Source organism: Melitaea cinxia, chromosome 27 (genome assembly GCF_905220565.1).
Source record: "Melitaea cinxia chromosome 27, ilMelCinx1.1, whole genome shotgun sequence".
Taxonomy (NCBI): domain Eukaryota; kingdom Metazoa; phylum Arthropoda; class Insecta; order Lepidoptera; family Nymphalidae; genus Melitaea; species Melitaea cinxia.
In genome coordinates this window covers 4,399,101-4,420,028 of record NC_059420.1, presented here as the reverse complement: position 1 = coordinate 4,420,028, position 20,928 = coordinate 4,399,101, and positions in this window count along the sequence as shown.

The following is a 20,928-nucleotide window of genomic DNA, read 5'->3' as shown; positions in this document are numbered from 1 at the left end:
TGACGACTCAAACAGTGTTCATTATGTGATGAACAGCATACTGCGGCCAATAGCTCCTCTGTGTTTTTTTTTTCTACTATTATAGACCTTTATATAGGCAATCCAAAACTAGATCTACATTGCTATGGTGCACACATCCACAAGTTTCTCGATCTTTTTGTTGTGGAAAACGAACCTAAAAAGGCCGGTTCGCACAGAAATATGCATAGCTAACTCTGGTTTTGTGCATGGCCAAAAACTTTTGGTATAAAATATTTAGCGGACTATTTAAGTAGCGTTTTTGTCTTTTAATGCTGTTTCGTATTATGTATTCTTTTTTCCAGATTTTATAGTACTGTTACAGTCCCATGTGTAAGTCTCTTATCACTTCCTTCATTTGAGAACAACGTTTTTGTTCATGTTTGGTTTGAGATTCTTTTGACGCCTTCGTTTTGTTATTTTTTTCGTTTATTTGTTCTTTTTTTTCACTTTTATTTGTTCTTTATTCCGTAACCTTTTTTCCAGTCTCTTTACCTTTTTTTTCAAGGTTAAGTATCGGTTTTTTCATCTTTCAATAACATTTATAAGCATTTTTCTTTTCTTAAATTCTTCGTACCGAATTCGTCTTACCTTTCTTTTTACTGGCAAGTCTGGCGACTGCAACGGATCGTTTGCTTTTTGTTTTACAGAACTTATTGTGTCTTCATTGGAATCTAGTTCTGGGCACTATATGATAACCGGTTGAGTAATAGAAGGTGCTCCCAATTGTTCTACTTTTTTCTTTTGTCTATATTTCTTTGATGCCTCTCCATTTCTTTCTTTGTTGTCTTATTTCTCTAGGCGATTTTTCGTTAATGCTAACAATCTGACCTTTAATTTTCTTTTTTTTTATATTTTTTTCTTTCTTTTTCTCTTTGTATTGTGATTTGATTACTAAGCAGGTAATGATGGAGAAATTGTGACAAACTAAACCTAACGATTAAATAAGTTTTTAAAAATCTTTATTACAAATCCGTGCTTTGACCCTTTATTCGCAAATGTATAATTAAAACCTTACCACAAATAAATTCAATTCAGTCATGTGCAGAACCTGCAGTTGAAGGACAAATTGCGCAAGGCAATTAATGGACATAGCCGGGAATGACATTATATCTATATTTTTAGTCCAGAAAATAAAATTAATCTAAGTTTTTCATCAAACATATACGTGACCTTTAGAAAAATATAACAAATTGTTTTCTAGTAATTGCTTCGTAGATAATGCGAAACATATTAAGATTAAGCTATAAAAACTCTATTTGCACGTAGTTTGTTGATTAACCCATTTGTGATATTAATAGTAAATCGAAATTGCTTAGATTATTAATCTCAAAAATGATTTTTATACAATTTATATTATATATTTAATAGTCTGTCTCAGTTTATGTTATCGATGTCGTTAAACGTCAGTTCGTATCGTATTTTTAATAATTGTTACTGTGTTTTTAATTTACATACAGTTATTTATATATAAGAATAACGCTTTTGTGTTTAAATTGTTTCTGAAAGAAACGCTAAGTGACGCGTTAGTTTGTTTAAAAGTGTCTATTTGTCAGTCTTTAAAGGTTAGTTCGTATCGTATTTTGATCTTGCAGTAAAGATCGTTTTTACGTACATTTGTTCGAAAATAACGTGTGAAAGTTGCAGAACGGAGCATGAGTGCACTTCCCGCAGCACCGAAATTAATGTAGAGTCAGAAATAACAAAAATTTAAGATTCCATAAATTAGTCACCTGTGGTGTACATCATAGCCACAAACTTAAGTCCACTGTTTCCATGTTTTATTTAACACAGCCCCCTAAGCTGTTTAGCTGTAGTGCCAGTTTCTAGCGTCAGTCTACTATTGCTTTAATGAAGAACGGAGTTTTAAATAGGAGAAGTAAACATATTGATGTTCGTTACCACTTTCTGAAAGAAAAGCTTGATGAACGGTTGTTTAAAGTTGAATACTGTCCAACAGATAAACATTTGGCTGATATACTAACGAAGAATCTAACCAACGTTAAATATTTGTGGCTTCTTAATCAAGTGTTAGTGATGTGATGATGTAGGTAGGAAATGACTTGAGTGACTGTTTTTTTTTTTTTAAAGTGATTGGTGTTATTATCTTGTGATAGACGTTATTAAGACTTTTAATTCTAATTCTAAACCTTTTAGGCTAGTGTAAGGGGGTGTTAATAATAGAGATTCGCGCAGTGAAAGCGTGTGTGTGAGATTGTTGTAAGGGGGAAAGGATTTAATGTTTTGTGTTAATCAATTATTTTTGTTAGGGGAGGACATTTTTATTATTCTTCAGTTTCCTCTTGCTCAGTTTTGGACTTGCCGTCTGACTGTTAGTACAAAGTCATTACGGAATACGGAATTCAAAACGGAATTTTTTAGAGAAACTATTTACAGAATTTTTGATATCTCCTCTTCCTTTATTATAGTGTATTGTGTTTTTACTTGTATTTTTGTGGTTTTAGTTATTATTAAGAGTTTTGTTTTTTGTTGAGAGAGAGAGTGCTTAATTAAACAACTTTTTTCGGATTTTATCGCGGTTTATTATTAACTTTTGATTCCCGACGTTTCGGATACTTTACAGCAACCATCGTCACGGGAGCAACATGGTTGCTGTAAAGTATCCGAAATAGATCCGGATTCCGGATTCAGAATCCGGAGAGAGAGTGTTATTGTTTCATGATCGGTAGTTTGTTTGTTGATAATTTCTAAATTTTTGGGGTTTTCTGTACTTGTCTGGGGTTATGATGTATGTCTGAGATTAAGGGGGTGTGTTGATTGGTAATCTCAGATTATACATACTCTTTTGATCTCAACTCTGATGTGTTTGGTTTTAAATGTATATTTGAATTACTTTAAATTTGGAATGTTGTTTTATTTGTTTAAATTGAATTGTTTCATATTTTATGATTCCGCGAAAATCGCTTTAAGAAGTAACATGTCTAGTTATCTGACGTAACTTTTGTATTTTTATATAAATTTTATAATGGTTACGTTTAATCAAAAGTAAATTCAAAATGTTTAAGTAAAAATAAATAGTTTACTAATTAGTCTTTAAGTGTGATCCCATTAGCCACATTTACCATTCAAGACTCACAAAGGCACCAGTAGTAGTTGTTTACCAAAGCATTATCTAAGGATAAATTCATGTTTATGAGAAGTGGCATAGGCACGTGTAAACTTGAATATGAGTAAGTTTATTTTTCTTTTGTATAACAAAAATTCATATTGTATATTTTAAGACTTTATACTTTATTCTAAAAATAAAAGAAGGCTCTAATTTAGGGTGAGTGTTGAAATATTAGTTTAAATTGTACGCTTTCTAGTGTAATTTCCTAGTTGTTAGTCTGTCTTTGATTACTCTATACTTTATTTTATCTATGTCCTTCTCTCTTCTGTCTGTGACACTACGAGTGATAACGTAGACAGAGCAGTCAATACGGCAGTATATCTAAGAAACAGATTGTCAGCCTTAGAATTAAGTCAAGTGACACCGTATGAAAGATGGACAGGTAAGAAACCTGATCTTGAACATGTCAGAATATTTGGCAGCCCAGCGATGGTACATGTTCCAAAGGTCAACAGAAAGAAATGGGACAAGAAAGCAGTCAGATACATACTAGTAGGTTATGCAGAAAATATAAAAGGATACCGGTTGTATAATCAAGTAACAAAAAAGGTGAAAACGAGCCGAGATGTCATAGTTATGGAGGAAAATGAATCTCAAGAAGCTCAGATAGTAATTTCAGCAGAAAATATACAACAAGTGGAGGAACATCCAAAGTCTGAAGAAGCAAGTTCACCCATTGATCCCACAGATCCATCATATGTCTGTGAAGGTTCAAGTGCATGTTCAACTGAAGATGATTCTTATCAATCACTAGTGGAAGAAGACATGAAGACTTATCACAAGATGTAGAAAGTTTAGGGAAACAGGAAAGAAAAATGCCGAACAGATATGGTTTTACAAACTTGTGTGTGTTAGATGAGTATCAGTTGAAATTCTGACAATATCCTGACAGGTTCAAGATCAGGTTTCTTACCTGTCCATCTTTCATACGGTGTCACTTGACTTAATCCTAAGGTTGGCAATCTGTTTCTTAGATATACTGCCGTATTGACTACCTCAGCCCATAACGATTTGCCCAGCTTCGCATCAAACAAAAGACTCCTAGCACGCTCAACGATGGTTCTGTTGAGGCGCTCACACAGTCCATTTTGCTCGGGTGTATGTGAGTTTGTTTTCTTGTGAACTAAAGCTACACTTTTTAAGTATGTTTCCATTTCACTTGAAGTCCACCACCATTGTCTGTTCTTAATGTTTTGATCTTTGCTCCAGTTTGATTCTCTACCATGACCTGAAATTCTTTGAAATATTTCAATACTTGATTCTTCTCTTTAAGGAAATAAACAAAACACATTCTGCTGGCATCATCTACAAAGGTTAGGAAATACCTTGACTGACCTATTGACCTGGTTTCCATCGGTCCGCTTACATCTGAGTGAACAAGTTCCAATAGTTCATTACTTCTTGTACCCTTATGTAGGAAAAGTAATCGAGAAAACTTCCCTTCGCAGCAGACTATGCAATTAGATTTTGTTATGTCAGCCTTATTATTTGTTGTTACTCCTGTTACAGCACCATTACTCATTTCTTGTAAATCATGACTATTTATGTGGCCAAGTCTTCTATGCCATAATCTGGCATCTGCAGCTACTGCCGCCATCAACACATTCTCTAACTTCACTGTAGACAATTTATACACACCGTTTTCTAAAAACGCTACTCCTACAAGCACATTATTTTGATTTCTGATATGGTAGGTGTTCTTTTTAAACAAAACTTTGTTTCCACTGGCTATCAATTGACTCACAGAAAGTAGATTTGTTATGAGATTAGGTCTGCATAATACTTTGTTTACCATTATGTAAAACTGAGAATTATTCACATTTGCTGTGATCTGTGTTTCACCGACACATAAAACTTTAACTGTCATCTGATTAGCTGTAATTATTTCTTTCTTCCCTTCGATTTCTCGAATTTTCGACAGTATCTTTTTGCTGGCGGTCATATGTGCACTGGCTCCCGAGTCCACATACCAATCATTCGTACTGAACTTGCCGTTAAAGAATGTGGCACTAAATGCATTCAATTGTTTTTCTTTTATTTCTGTACTATCGCACATACTATCGCAGAAACGTTGCCATGATTTGAATTTTGCCTGTCTAATTAGTTTCCGAACAGCGACTACTTTATCTTTTAAAACTTGGTAATTATCCACTGTACGATCTTTCCTAAGTTTTTTAAGGGCAAGCCTTCTTTCTGCCACTGCTTTGGATAATTCTTGATTCCACCAAGGTTTTGGATGGAATCTGGATGCTGGTCTGTTACTAATCTTGGTGTTGGGAATAAATTTGTCGGCTGATTTATTAATTATTTCAAGAAATCTGTCATAGTTATCTTGTACATTGTAGTCATTGATTAAAAAAATATTGAATTTAGAGTCCATATCATTTTGATATCCTATCCAGTTAGCTTGTTTAATATTACGTTTAATGACAGATTTCTGAGTAGACACAGATTAAATTTTTTACATATGAGTAAATGATTACTACTTAAATTTTTAGTAGTTACGGACTAAGAAAAGCAAAGTAATAAATCAGGACTTGCAAAAGAAACATCAGGAGACGAAAATATAATCCTGTCATTTAGTTTTGCAATACAAGTGGAGACCATCATTCAAAAAAGAATAATTATAATCTGAACAACTTTCTGCAATCAATCGACCCCTGCATGTAGTAATGTATGACCAGGACGCATGATGAGCATTAAAATCTCCTAACATTAAGGTTTTACTTTTGAAGAGAGAAAACAACTCGTCATAATCGCGCTTTCTTATTCCTACACTACTAGAAGAGTATACGCCGATAACATTTTGAAGCCTTGATTGGTTAAAAAGTTCAATACATAGAATATCCAATTTATTATTTTTTTGCTGTTGCACATGCTCTTCGCCGCCAACCCCAAAGAAACGTGTTTCGATGTTAAAACTCTGCGACTGTACGTAGTGTACATCAGATCTTGTTCGAGAGAAAAAATCGTGAGTTCGTTGCGACTTTTTTGAGTTTCACGCTTTTTCTTCGATATACGTGACGCATCGCCTAAAATTAATGTCTCCAGGAAGCAAGTCAAAAGCTCTGGTACGGAATTGCATTCTCCTTTCAGTAAATCTTCTGCAGAAAGGTCATGGGGTAATTTTGTCGTGGTGTAGTTCAGAATTTCCTCTCTTATGTCTTTTGCAATGGACCGAATATTTTCTTTCATCGACATACTTTTGAATAAATCCTGGTAGGTTACAATGTCGACGTCAAACGGAGCAAGAATTTTTTTCTTTTCGGCATAAATAATCTTAATCCTGCGATGGAAAGTTTCCATCAGTTTGTTTTCCAAGTGACGATCGGAGAGTGCGGTGGTCTTGATAGAATGTGATAGCGATTTTGTTTCTTCTATTAGTAACTCGTCATACTCTTTCTTCACAGTGTTAAAAAACAAGCATTCTTTTTCTTTTACTATGCGTTGCTCCAACGTTTGGCACAAAATCATGTAGGCAGTGTTTGATGCCTTCGTTTTAATGAAAAATGCTCGATCCTCGTTCCTTGAAATGTCGCGCAAGTACTGATCTTTACAGCACTTATGATAACGAATATCGGATTCGTTAGTGATGTGAATTTAAATAAAAGCAGTGTATAAATCCAACTCTTTAGTTAATAGTTAATACAAAGTTACAAAGAGAGTTTCTAGAACGTTACACACACAGCGAGAGAACCCATCGTGATTGTTAAATTAAACTTATTAACAATTAACGGATACAGTTTTACCAACCTATAAATTGACAATAACGTACTATAGATAACCTTTACTAAATGTATAAACATTGCCATAGTCAACACTCCCCCTCAATGTTATACATTTCAAAAAAAAATTATCATCTAAACAATCAATAACACCAATGAATGGCTCTTAGACTACTATGCATTACCACACCACATTGTTTCAAATACTTTATAATCAATTCATTACTTATAGGTTTTGTTAACATGTCTGCCAGCTGATTACAACTGCTTATGTACTTAATACAGATCTTATTATTTTTAACTAATTCCTTAACAAAGTGATATCTAATATCTACATGTTTTAATCATTTTACAGACTCAGTACTGGCATTTAATATTGCTGACTGATTATCACACAATAAGTTTGTTGTACAAATATTTTTAAAATCAAAATCATGTAATATATTAATAAGCCAACACGCTTCACTAGCAGCTACGCTCAGTGACACATATTCAGCCTCTGTTGAAGACAGACTTACTGAAGGTTGTTTCTTAGAACACCATACTATTAAACAATTCGCAAAAATAAACAAATAACCTGAAGTAGACTTTCGATCCTGTCGGTCACCAGCCCAATCAGCATCACAAAAACCTTGCAACATTGTATCATTACATTTATAAATCAACTTATAATCTAAAGTATGTTTTACATAACGCAACACTCTCTTAAGTGCACTCAACAGTACATTATTTGCAGATGTCTGGTATCTACTTAACATAGAAACAGCAAAACATAGGTCAGGTCTAGTGCCTGAAACCGCATACATTAAACAACCAATCATTTGTCTACAAATTCCTTCAATGTTTTTATCGCATTTAACATCAGACTCAAAGATTTTAGTATTAAAATTTTTATCTATAGGGGCTAACATTGGTTTACAATTTTCCATATTAAATCTCTTAAGTACATTTTCCAAGTAATTTTTCTGTGACAATACAGTTGTACCATTTTGCAAATTCTGTCTAACATTTATTCCTAAGAATTCTGAAATCAAACCTAGATCTTTCATCTTAAATTCATTATTCAATGCAGTTTTTAGTTTTGTAATATAAAAATTAATAAATCATCAACATATAATAATACAAAATTTTACCTTAGCCATTGTACCTAGTATACAAACATGAGTCACATTTTGACCTTGAAAAGCCCATTTTAATTATTACAGAATTAAATTTAATATTCCAATAGTTAGGTGAACTTTTCAATCCATATAACGACTCATTTATTTTTACAATATTATTATTTCCTGAATAAGCCCCTTCTAGTAAACTAATATACACTTCACCTTTTACTTCTGCATATAGAAAAGCCCCTGTTACATCCATTTGATAAATAGCCAAATTTAACTTAGTTGCTTGTGCTACAAATAGTCTAAAAGTTGGTAATCTTGCAACTGGAGCATATATATCATTTACATCTAATACATCCTGTTGTTCGAACCCTGTAGCAACCAGCCTAGCTTTATATTGTTTGACATTATTTGCATTTTTACTCTTAAAGACCCACTTAGCGCTCACTGTTTTCACATTCAACGGCACATTACAAAATTCCCAAGTGTTATTGTCCTTAAGATTTTGTAATTCCCTTGTAATAGCTTCACTCCACTTACTAGCATCACTTCTCTGCATAGCCTCACTGTATGTAATAGGCTCACACTCACTTTTGTCCAATTGCACATTATTACACTTGTAGAACGACGTTTGTTTTCTTACACGCCTGCTTCTTTCTTCCCTAGGTGAATTGATACCTTCCAGTAAATGTTCTTCATCACTGTATGGTAAGTACTCACTACCATTATCGCATTCTGATCCATCATCTACATCACTGAATGTAGGGATCACATCTGTTGCTTCATTCAACCCAGTCATGTCCTCGTCTACATCTGTCCCACGGTTACAATCTTGAAGAAAGTCTTTTTCCAACTCTATAGACATCATAGATTATTTTTCTTTCCCTTCCCGCTCTTGAGATTTCTCAGTCTGACAATATTGTTTTAAGAAAACAACATCTCTTTTTATCTCCACTGTATTCCGTTGTGTAAAATAAATTCTATATCCTTTCACATCCTCTTCGTAGCCAACCATCAACCCTTTTTCCCCTTTCTTGTCCCATTTCTTCCTTCTTTCCTTCGGAATGTGAACATACACTTCGGTACCAAATGTTCGTAACTGGTGAATATCAAACCTTTTATTAGTCCACACTTCAAATGGAGACTTTCCGTTTTAATGACTCTTTCCTGTTCTGTTTCATACAAATACTGCTGTATTAATCGCTTCAGCCCACAATTTCTTTGGTAAGTTTGCTTTATGTAACATAGTCCTCGCCGCTTCCACCAATGTTCTGTTTTCTCTCTCAGCTTTTCCGTTTTGTTCTGGGGTATAGGTAACTGAAGTTTGATGTGTTATTGCACGTGTTGAAAACATTTCCTTCACTTCTTTATTTACAAATTCTAGACCATTGTCACTTCTAAACAATTTCACTCTATTTCCAGTCATGTTTTCAGCTTTATTCAAGAAATCCTCAATGCAATGTTTAATATTATTTTTTGTTTTCACAAAATAGATACTTCTAAAGTTAGAATAATCGTCCTGGTAAAACTTTAGATTAGGTAAAACCGAATTTCGGGACCGTGGGGGGATGGGGGGGAGAGGGTGGGGAACGCTACCCCTGGTACCACTATCACACCTCGGAACCCCATGGTTATGGAGATATCCATGGTTAAAGTTTTGAGGTTAGAAGAAGAATTTCGAAAGTTAGAGGAACGCTTGGCTCCGGCGCTGCGGGAAGTGCAGCCCTTCCGCCCTTGCGTGCGAAAGCACGCTCACTCATGCTCCGTTCCGCAGCGGAGGCTGGTCGCCTTCGGCGACCAGCCTCATCCGCTCCTCTACGCATTCGTTCGCGCGCTTTCGCACGGCGGGCGAGGGCTGCCCTCCCTCCGCGCCTCCGCGGCACAAAAAAAAACACTCTAGGGGTAGGACAGACCAAGACCACGTGGACAGTGGGGTGCTCCGATTCGGTTTTGGGTATTTTTCGAATTTCTAAACCTATATTCTAGCACGCAATGTTACTAATTTTATTAGAATATTATGTCTGACGCGTTATTTTGTTTAAAAGTGTCGATTTGTCACACAATGCAAACAGTACGAGCTCAAAGGTATTATAATAGCTTTAAATTCTTCTTCTAACCTCAAAACTTTAACCATGGATATCTCCATAACCATGGGGTTTTGAGGTGTGACAGTGTTACCTTGTATAGATTCCCCTACACCCTCCACCCTCCACACCCAAAAAAACCCCATAATTCGGTTTTTCTAATTCGGTTTTACCTAATCTAAATCTTAGCCATCGTCCTTTAGTATAATAAAATATTTTGATCCACCAACAGATGCTTCTTCCATTGGACCGCAAGTATCAGCATGAATTAACTCACATGTCATTTTACTAACATAGTTACTCTTGCCAAATGGCAATCTATGTATCTTTATGTAGTTTCTTCCGTAGTGATATTGTTTTTCTGTAAAATATCTTTTACGTATGTGAAGTTTTGATGAGCCAGTCTTTTGTGCCACTCGTTTAAATCGTTTTGCATAATTTTAACATTTTTCGCAATCTCATACTTTCGTTTATAACGTAAATCCAAATAATATGAACTTCCAATTCGTTCTGCAACTGCACAAACTTGTTTACATTTGTAGAATTTGCATGAAATGTCATCTGTCACCATCACGTAACCTTTGTCTGTGGCGCGATTGACTGAAAACAGATTCGTTTCTAATTCCGGGACGTACAATACATTATCTATGACCGTGTCAATCCATTCGGTCCCATTTGATACTTGTACCGCCATCTGTCCGCAACCAAGTACACCAATAGCCACGCCGTTACCGACGATTACAGATTTTTTCGAAGTACTCGAAAACGATGAAAATTTTGTCAGTTTGAAGAAAAACAAAATTTCCAAACGAATATAGACAATTTCTTCAATAAATTAATAAATTTATTTATTATTTTTATCATTATTGTTAATTAATTAATAATTAGATAATAATATATTATTTTTAAAAAAAAAATTTAAAATAAATAAATTTTAAACAAATAAATTAATAAATTAATAGTGGTTTTCCAAAATAGTTATTTTATATTTTTGCTATCTCCGGTAAATTCAATAAAAAAAAATTATCAGCATTGAAACGTTACGAAAAAAATTCGACACGAAATATATATTTTGAACGGTTAGTACATGGGTTGAAGGGATGACCGTGTGAGAATAAGGACTGGGGCAGGTAGCAGCTGCTTCGTAAAAAGGCTGTATATGTCTATTGATCGTATCAGGAGAACCCAGGTATAATTTTAAATCAAAACTATACAGTTCATATAAGAAAAAATTGTACAATTATTGCGACAAAATGTTAACAACAAAAGTTCTTACTCGTCAACAGATGTGTCAGCAGCGTCGGTTGAAGTTGTAGGAATATCAGCTGCGCAATCCACTGAGGCAGGAATTTCCGGATGAATGTTTGACTCGACAGCGCAAAGCTGTTCAGTGTTTTTAGAGAAATCTGCCGGGATTTTGATCGCTGTAAACCACTTACAAGTGGTTTACAGCGATCAAAATAAGACTCAAAGAAAACTTTTTAAGACGATTTTTTTTTATATTTTTAAAACTTTTTAAGACGATTTTAAGACGATGTAGAACATGTATCGAGCACGAAGGTCGACATATTGAAAACTTTTTATAGTAAATAATTTTAAGACGATTACTTTTCGTTTTATTAATTAAACCTAAATAACCTCCAAATGTTTATTAAATCTTCGATCTTAGTTTTCTTACAATCTTTTGGTTGGTTAACAGACTAATTAACTCTTACGAATGCTATCCTTTTGTTTTTAATTGTTTCTTCTGCCTGTCTCAATTTTCGTCTTAACTCCGCTACGTTGCTAATGTTTTTAGCGTAAACTATTTCTTTATAATATCTCCAGACAAAGAAATCGATTGGGTTCAAGTCTGGGGACCGCGGCGGCCATGCAATGGGCCCTCCACGGCCGATCCATCTGTCTCTAAATCTTTCTATTAAATGTTGTCTGACTATTCTTGCAAAGTGGCATTGGAGCACCATCGTTTTGGAACCATATCACTCAGTCTACGGATTTATCATTTTCCTCCGCACGAATCCTATGCGTATGACCCAGCTAGAGCGCCGACAAAACTATTTAACTTTAAAGGAATATTAAATTGAACAAAAAAATTTTTTTTATTCAAATTGGTAATTTAAAGAATTTTCCACCTTGATGTCTTTGAAGGCAAATTTTAGCAAAAGTAGCCCCATTAAGTACAACTTTTTATTTGTGATTATGAAAGCTGAGACTGGAAAAGTTTTTAAACCTAATTAAAAACCATAAAATCACCTGTTTAGATTTTTAATTCTAAGTTGAAAATTGAAATTTAGTTCTCAAAACGTAAAATTTTCACTTTACACTTAGATTTTCACAATTTCCATCAAAGTTAAGAAGCTGAATCTTTTAAGCGGGAAGCTACAGCTCATGACTATTTAGATACAAAAACAAAAATTCTAAAAAGTCTTTAATTTTTTTTTTTTAGAAATTTTTAAAGTTGTTCAGGTGGAAAATTCTCAAAAACATATAAAAAAATTCATAACTCGAAAACTATGCAAAATCGCTGAACATACATAGGGGTGATTCGGATACCCCAAGGGGCGCCCTATCTCTGGAATTCCGCTTATCACTACTTTTTGGGACATCCTGTATATATTAGGGTGTACCGAAAATAAATTCCCTTCTACCGCTTCTTTCCCCACCATCAATGTTGCGAAATAAAGGAAAAATACTGGTAGGACGGCATATTTCCGCGAAGCGCTCAGTCTGTATTACATGTTTATGGCAAATTCCTCTTTTTTGCTTCAATTCTTCACTTCGTTTTGCTTACGGTACGTCCAAAAAACAATTTGAGGATCAACAGGCTATTGAATAATATACATACATGAAACTGTACATGTTAATAATACTTTTGTATACAGATACGCGTAACTTTTCCCGAGTCCACGAAAATTGTCGAGAAGCTTTAGAAAAAAAAAAAAAAATTTTGAGATATAATAAAAGTCACATAATTTAATGATCGTTATTTCATAATTTTTTTAACACCCTCAGTTTTCGAGATATACTCAAAAAACCGGGAGTTTGAGTTTTTATGATGCTTCAAGTCAAAAAGTTTTAACTTTTGATAAAAATGTAAAGAGACCTTTTTTGTGTAAAATAAAATTACCTTTTTTTGTTTATTTAACCTTTTTTTTGTAAAATGTATCGTTCGCGACTTATATGCCGCAACGCGTTCTTAGGAAGACGAAATGGCTCCTCCACACTTCCGGTCATGCGGAAACCGGCAGATTTTGTATTTTTAGTAAGTTTTAGATTATACTCTTCAAAATTAAAAACAAAAAATCGCGCTCAAGAATGCCGGATTAACGTTTTTTTTATAAGTTCGCGACCCTATAACTCGGCGGCGTCAAGGACTTATCGTCAGATTAGTTAGTCTTTAAACACTAAAATCAACCCCCAATATCTTAATCTGACGCGCTCGAGTATTTCAGACTATCCATTTTTTTTACTAATCTGATCGTCTATCCTAGGCGCGCGTCACTACATATAGAGCTAAATACTTTACAAGGTTGTTCTATTAGGTGTAAGGTATCTCTCATATCTTAAACTGCCACGCTCGAGTATTGCCGAAAATTCCCCTATTCACCTCCCTAACTAATATCTCTGCCGATCTCTCGTTATCGGGACGCACTTCGAGCCTAAGATCATCACTACCATTCTGAATCATTCCAATGATCCAGTGACCTTCAATCTATCGTCCACGATTATACTTTCTTCTTACACTCTTTGACTCATCAATTTGAACAATTTTATCAGGGCCCCCTATCTTTCCATCAACCCTTTGGTTTTTTATCTCGTAGACAGCAATGACTGAAATTACTTGACTATCTCTACGCGCTAATTGTTTCCTTGTCTGATGGTAACATAGTCCTTCACTGAATGTACACATAATATGAAAGACTAAAGTGAGAGACAATCTCACCTCTTCAAAACATGTCCCGATAGCACGCGACAGAACTTTTGTCTTACAATTACGTTTTGTACACTTGAATTTGCTAAGTTGAGCGGTTCGCGCGCGTTTAACGCCAAAACGGTATTTCAGGAATCAGAGGTTTGTAGTTATTCCTTTTTACGGACTTCTACACTAACATTATAAAGCTGAAAAGTTTGTTTACTTCGTTGAATGCGCTAATTTCTTAAAAAAAATCTTTTTGTGTTAAATTCTCCGTTTATCGAGGAAGGTTAAAAGCCTTACTTATCATGGCTCATTATATCACCATGCATGCTATGGTCAATAGGAATAGAGCCTCAATGAAAAATATTTCTTTTTTTTTTCTCTGTACCCCCGACATGGAGGTCGGAGCACGTTATTTGCTATTTACTCTTTCATACCAGTTCTCGCTTTCATGCCTCTCGTACTTTCATGCCGCATACTTTTTCTTTCTTTCATTCATCTCTTTCTTGCTCGGGGTGGGTTCCCCACTACTGTTTTTGCCTACGTCAGCTTGGCTACTTACTATTGCTTAATTACGGGTAAATAATTGTACACAATTTGCTTTTTTTTAGAATGGTTTTGTTTTACAAGGCTGTTCTTTTGTTGTTATTTTAGCATTATAATAATTTTTGCCCTGGTGATGTTTATCATCTCCAGTCCAAACTGTTAAATTTTGACAACTTCTTTAGGGATACAATTTTTGTTCTGTCTTACACACTATGGGTCTTAAATCTATTTTAATTTTTATTTTACAGTTTCTATTTACTTATACATTTGTTTTATTCATTATCTAATTGATTTTTATTTGTATAATTCCTAAATTTACATTTTCTTAATGCTAGTAATAATGCTTAAATCTTATATGCTATAACTGGCTTACAAAGTCTGATTCTTATTTTAATCTTAATTTTAATATTAATACGAAAACTTTTTTAAGACTGAATACAGATGTAGAATCCGAAGAATCCTACTTTTCTATTTGTCTGTAGTATTGGTTGACCTTTTAATTTATGTCTAGCTATATAATTTTCCATTTGATTCAAAAACATTTCAAATTCAGGGTAATTAGTTGTGAGGGCCGAGGCCCGTCACATCGAACGATGGGCGGAATGGGTAGGTAGGAAAGGTAAGGTGGACTGTATGACGGACTGAGGAAAGGTTTTGGAACTTACTTGGTGGTGCAGGTTGATGGGACGTGACGAAGCAAGTCCTTGGACTCGATGGTGCGGAAGTCGCACTCCTGAGTTGATGCTTCTTTTGATGTATTTAACTACAGTTGTCGTATTTGTAATTGTATTCGATATATTACGAGAGACCGGCCGATAATATTAATGAGCGGGGGTGAAACGCGGGCGCGCGCCTTGTTGTACAGGAATCAACTTGTCTCGTCGGCGTTTTTATTCGAACTGTCATCGCTCACTGCGCTCGCGTCGAATGAATAAGCGAACGAGTGTAGGATTCATACGTCGCGCTTAGTGGTTCGAACATTAGTTTCATTGATTGGTTTTTTGAAATCGAACGTTTGAAAGTTACGGCTGTTTAATATATCAAATAACCAATTAATATTTTTTATAAATTCTACTGTGGCTTCTGAGCCATCAAAGTCTGGCAAGCCTAAATCTTTTGCACATAATTTAATAGATTCAGCTACAGAGTTACTAAAAGTTTGTGCTGCCAGTTTCACTTTCATGATTTGTTTGGCGAAATTTAAGTGCTGATTTCGCAGTCGATTAGCCAAATGAAGACCTTCGTTATTCTGCAAGTTATAAAGTTTAACAATTAACTCCCAAGATATTTTTTGACCAATTGAATTGGTGAGCTCATTTTTTTCCAAGGGTGTTTCTTACCAATTTCAGCATATGTGCTGGATCAGGAAATATTGAAATTTCTTGATTCTTTATACTGAGTGAAGTTTTTAAATTGTTCAAATCTGAAGGATCTAAAACACATCCTAGATGGCAAAATTTCCAGGGCAATCGTCAAAAGTTAATGAAATGATATGAACTCCATATGAAATTAAAAGTTCTACAGATTGTTTTACTAAATTTGCCTTTTGTGCGCCTGTACAACCATTCACCAAAAAATAGCCCACTGGTATTTTCCAGCTATCATTTAAAGCAGTGACCATAAATACGAGCGCTTCCCTTACAACAGTAACATCATGTCGATCTAACATTTCTCCAAAATTCACTTATCCTACACACTTCTTACCGTCCCACTGCCCATGTTTCCGAATTGCCATTTCATCCAGACATAGGGCGCAATAAATTTGTTTACCATGAGCAAGCTTAACTAATAATTTTATACATTCAAGGGACTCATCAGTGAATCCTGGGTTACCATCAAAGTTTTTATACCAAGAGCGTAAAGTAGAAGAATGAGGTAGACAAGAATTAAATGAGTTTCTGACAAACTTGTATGCCCTCGGGCTTATAAAATCTAAGCAAAGCGCAAATTTTCGAAGGGCTGGCGAATATTTAGAATTTGCAGGACCAGGACTAATAACTTTTTTAAAGAACTCTTTGTTGACGCAATCCAGTGATCCTAGTAAGTCACAATCTTCATCATTTACAAGTGACCTTGACTTTAGTTCTGTGAGGACACTTTCTCAATTTGCCACTTTCTTACACAACCTTCACGATTTTTCCCGAAGCGTCCTTATTTTTTTCAATCGCTCTTTTGATCTTTTTTCTTTTTTTTTCCATTTACGTTTTAAGGTTCTCGGCGTAAATTCAGGTGAGGTGACCTAAAATTATTTATTTTATTATAAGTAAGTAGATATTGGCCGTTATATTATAACGGATAATTTTTAATACCATCAAACTGAACGTCAAGATATTTTATTATTAGACTTAAAATTCATCAAAATTGGTTCATGAGTTCAGCCGTGAAAACGCTACAAAGTCAAAAAGAAGGATAGGATTAGAATCACTTTTATAGTGTTAGTTTGACTGTGAATATGTATTTATTCATGAAGTTATTTGTTTTATTAGAAGAAATTACTTGTGTTTCATATGGACAAGACCCTTTACATTGACACTTTTAAAGTTTTAGTATTTATCATAATAGAATTGATAGAAGCCTGTGAACATTCCAACTACCTGTTAAGCCGGCTGTACACATGGGGCCAAGGTGTTGGGCCAATGTGTTGGGCAAAAATGATGGAAACCAAGATTCCTGTTCACACATTGGCTTACTGATCATTCTGCATTGGCGCTTCAAAGATGGACGTAGAAGTTCTTGCAGCCGCGGCAATTTATTTATACAAAGCGTTTAATTATTACGTACATGTGCACCAAAGTAGAGTGACTAAAAAGAAATGGCGCATGGATACGCTGCGTTAAGGTGCTCTCGTACTCTGACAGCATAGTGAGCGGGACAGCCATCGTTCTGTAGCCACATGTCTTCTTGGACTTCAGGAGCGATATTTTGCAGAAGCAAGGGCAAGTCCATTCGCAAAAAACTTAAAATAATATCTGCGTTTCAAGTTGATATATCCAAATAGTTGGATAGGGCGCTTATGTTCAATAATGTGGCCACTGCGCTCGCCGGACCTAAATCCCCTGGACTTTTTTTATTGGGGTTACCTGAAAGAAAATGTCTACAAGGAACAAATCACCTCTATTGACCACTTGAGGACTAGAATCCAGACAGCGGGTAGGAAAATCAGCGAGAGCGAGTTTGCTCGACGACTTAAACGGTCGTTTATTCGACGTTGCAGAGCATGTATAGCTGCGAATGGGAGCAATTTCGAGCATTTGGTGTAATTTTTACAGTGTTTGTAATCATGTCAAAGAATAATAATAAACGATGACTAGTATGACTTTTTTTTTTAATGCCTTGTTCTAATTTACAAGTTAGGTCAAGATCACTCTGTAACAGTAGCATTTTTTTTTTATTTTAAGTCTTTTTCAATTAAAATTGCAATAATTTTTTTTATTAATGGGATGGCAAATCGTTTTAAAATCTGTGTTTAGTAGGAATATTTAAAAATAAATAGACACTGGCAGTGTAGTTTCTTTTTTTACAAAAATCATAAGTATTAACGCAACTAAATTTTAGAATGTATTTTAATGAAAATCTTCTTTTCTTCAATTAAAATTGGATATCTTTCTGTTAAATAAAAGGATCTGCTATTGTCATACCATTTTGAAATTGGTATTTAGTAGGCATATTTTTAAATGAATGGGCACTGACAGCTTAGTACATTTTTTTTACAAAAATCGCTCTTAAATTAGCATGATATGTTATAAATTTGGCTTAAAAGTAGAGTAAAACCAATTTTTTTCTTCAAAAACTTTAAATTTACATTAAAAACATGTTATTTAACGATAGCTTTAGTATTCAGCAGTAATTACCAGCAATCAAAATGAAAAAATAATGGTATTTGTTAAAACTACAACTAAATTTGTAACAAGAGGTACAAATATCGTAAAAAAATAAAAATAAAAAAATATTTCTGGAACCTTTGGGTAAAAATGGATAAAATTGTGATATGTTACAGTAAATTATCTGGTTTATCGAATCCTTAACGGTGGGCCACTATTTACGCCACACCCTGTATATACAAATACAAGAAATTGCCCACAAAAAACACAGGCTTTATAATTGTATCCTCTGGAAGAGCCTTCAGTTCGCAATAAGTAAAATCATTTAGAAATAATTCAGCCGCTATTGACAAGTTGTAAGTTAACCACACAACTTTTACATATACCTACATTATAGAAAAAGTATAAAACATTTTTGGAAACACCACAACAAGCAGATTACATTGTACACAATACAATGTCAAACAAATAGTAGGTAACTGTTAATGGAATTTTTTTAATAAAAAATGTGTTTAAAAACTTACTTTGGTTTTATTTTTATGTAGTTCATGCCGTGGATTCCAAATTATTCCTTCATGTCGATACAATTCTATGAATTGTAAAACCTCATTACTTGTCCACACCGGCGCCGCCATCGCTATCGGAACATGGGAACGTAAATTTCACTCACGCGCAACGATACTGTCTCCGCTGACGAGTAACAACGAACTGAACAAGACACCAACGTGTGAACGCTGTTTGCGGAGCGCGCCAAGATCCTTTTGATGTGTGCACTAAAAACCGACACTATTCGGATGGCCTGCCAATGTTGGCGCCAACTAGACCAATTAAGCCAACATACCGCCAAGTAGCTCTCTACACGTTGGCCCAACACCTTGGCCCCATGTGTACAGCCGGCTTTATGAAAGCGGCCAATCGTTCTTTACATGTGTTGACTCGTTGAGACACGCATCGACGTAACTCGTTGCCGACAGCGATTAATCATACCTATGTGTTTTGTCGCCGACAGCAATTAGGTAGTCGTTTTTAGTACAATCGGTTTAAAATAACAAGAAAGAACGCACAGATCGCAACGAATACTGTCGATGGACTGCGCGGGCGACGCGGCACTCGCGCACGAAGTGAGAAGCCTATAACTGGCTTCGACAACGTGTGAATGAGACAGAGAAGTCGCGCTTTCGACCGACGACCGACGGTTACTTGTTTGTTTTTTCATATAGCACTTTAATTAAACTATAAGTCCCAGCTGCTCATGTTACCCCTGTAAAAATTTAAATGGCAATTTCATACATATAGCCATTGATTTCGATGATGCCTCCTATGCAGTATTTCATTACTTATTATTACCTATAATTTGAGTTACTTTTCTTTTGCGCCGGGCCTGGTTTTTTTTTTTGAGCATTGTCTTTTAGTTAGAATAAACATCTTCAGTTCACAGTTATAAAATAAATAAATTTCTAAAATAAAAGTAGCCCAGAGAAAGCCCCGTCAAAATCGGTCTAGCCGTTTCAGAGATGAGCCCTAACAAACAAACAGACAAACAAACAAACATACAAACAAATTTAGTTAGAATAAACATCTTCAGTTCACAGTTATAAAATAAATAAATTTCTAAAATAAAAGTAGCCCAAAGGAAGTCCCGTCAAAATCGGTCCAGCCGTTTCATCTATCATTCCAATGATCCAATGGCCTTCGATTTGTCGTCCACGGTTATACTTCCTTTTGCCACATTTCGACTCGTCAATTTGTACCACTTTACTAGGGCCTCCTAACTTTCCCTGGGCACTTTGTTTTTCAAGTTCATAAATAACAATAACTTCTCTGCAATAATTATACCAGTCAGCAATAGTTTTAAAAGAAACAACTTTACTATCATCACGGGCCAATTCATTGCGTGTTTCATCGTAAGTTAGCCCCCGACTAAATGCATACATAATTTGAAATACATGAGTCAAGGGCAGCTTAACATTTTCAAACCATGTCCCCTTAGCACGCGACTCACTCTTCTTTTTACAGTTATTTTTAAAGCATCTAAACCTTCCAAGCTGACCCACATCCTTAACAAGTGTCATCGGTTTCTGATGAAAAGGGCAATTTCTTTCCATAAGGAGCAGATCCCTCTCCTCAGCAAATTAAAAACTGATCAAATGTGCCCAATTTAAAAAAAAATTTATACCAATTCCATCTACGTCTGAAACAAATTAAAATAAAATTTAAATAAGATTGCGAGTAAATTAATGTCAAAATATACATCATATTCATAAATAAAAATTGCTTAGATTATTAAATCTCAAAAATGATTTTTATATAATTAAATTATGCATTTAATGATCTGTCTCAGAACTCAGTTTATGTTGTCTATGTCGTTAAACGTCAGTTCGTATCGTATTTTTAATAATTGTTGTTGTGTTTTAAATTATCATTTTATTTCATCATTAGTTCGAAAAATAACGTGTGAAAGTCCCAAAACGGAGCATGAGTGCACGTCCCGCAGCACAACTACGCGTTATTTTGTTAAAAAAGTGGCGTTATCTTGTTTAAAAGTGTCTATTCGTCAGTCGTTAAAGGTCGGTTCGTAT